Source organism: Euprymna scolopes, chromosome 6 (assembly GCF_053919585.1).
Source record: "Euprymna scolopes isolate OS-2025 chromosome 6, ASM5391958v1, whole genome shotgun sequence".
In the NCBI taxonomy this organism is placed as follows: Eukaryota; Metazoa; Mollusca; class Cephalopoda; order Sepiida; family Sepiolidae; genus Euprymna; species Euprymna scolopes.
In genome coordinates this window covers 94,793,439-94,794,776 of record NC_136487.1, presented here as the reverse complement: position 1 = coordinate 94,794,776, position 1,338 = coordinate 94,793,439, and positions in this window count along the sequence as shown.

Here is a 1,338-nt window from a genome sequence, read left to right as displayed (position 1 = left end):
TGCAGGTTATCATCACTGACTTGATCGAACCAGACCAAAGCTATGCTGTGAAAGAGAGATCGATTCAAAACAATCTTCATCTGATACGCACAATCATAAAGGGGACAGAAGATGACACCGAGGCCATGCTGATCAGTTTGGATCAGTCCAAGATGTTCAATAAGGTGGACCATCGGTTCCTGGGATCTGTGCTGGAGGCCGCCAGATTTAATCCAGACTTCCGCAAGTGGATCTCTGTACTGTATAACAGGCCGACGGTAGCAGTGCAGATCAATGGTAAGCTGTCGGAGTCTTTCGCCGTCTCCCGGTCGGTGCGACAGGGTTGCCCGCTGTCGCCTCTCTTGTACGTCCTGGCGTTGGAACCCCTCCTTCGTAAGTTAAGGGACGAGGTGACTACAACAGTCCTGCATGGGATAGCTCTCCCTGGAGGCACACGAGCCAGGGTTTCCGTGTTTTCCAATGACCTCACCGTGTTCGTGTCTTGCCCCACGGACATTCAAGTGGTCACTGAGGCGCTCACTCGATACGAAGAAGTTAGAGGGGCCGTCTTCAATCGCAGTAAGTCGGTGGGTCTGCGGTTGGGTGCCTGGACCGGAGTAAATTCACTTCCAGGCATCTTCAGTTGGACTAACGGCCCGGTCCAGATCCTCGGTGTGTGGTTCGGACCGGGTCTCCAGCTGAAGAAAAACTGGTCGGAAGTGGAGACCAAGGTCGAATCCTCTGTCAAGACTTGGGTTCGAAGGAAATTGTCCTTGAAGGGTCGGGCAGAGGCGTGTGCTGCATACATCTTTTCGCTCATCCTTTACCGTCTGTCTGTACTTCTCCTCCCTGCAAAACGACGAATCAGCTTACAGGAGCATCTCGACACACTCTTGTGGAACGAGGGTAAGCATTATGTTTGCAGAGAGGTCTGTGATCGAAATCTGAGTGAGAGAGGCTTAGGACTGCCCGATCTTAGGTGTCACAAGCCTTCCTGGGCCGTTCGTTCCATGGGTCGCTGCGGTTGGAAGCTCGTTTTCTAATCTCACACCTGACCCCTTGGTCGAAGCTCAGCGGAGACCGAGGGGGGAACAAACATTCTACGCCGAATGCCGGTCCGCACTTAGAGCATTGCCAGGGATCAGTGTCCTCGAACAGTCTAGGAACAGGCTTCATCGGAAGCTAGTGGGGCGTAGCAGAAAAGAACCGCTAGTAAAACACACACACACACACACACACAGAAAATAATCGTAAATATATTCTTGTTTGCAAAAACGCTGGGGTTTTCATTAATTAGTTTAGAGTTCATAGAGTGAATGAGGTATTGTGGTAAATGTTGCCAGTCAAGAGTAAAGTCGC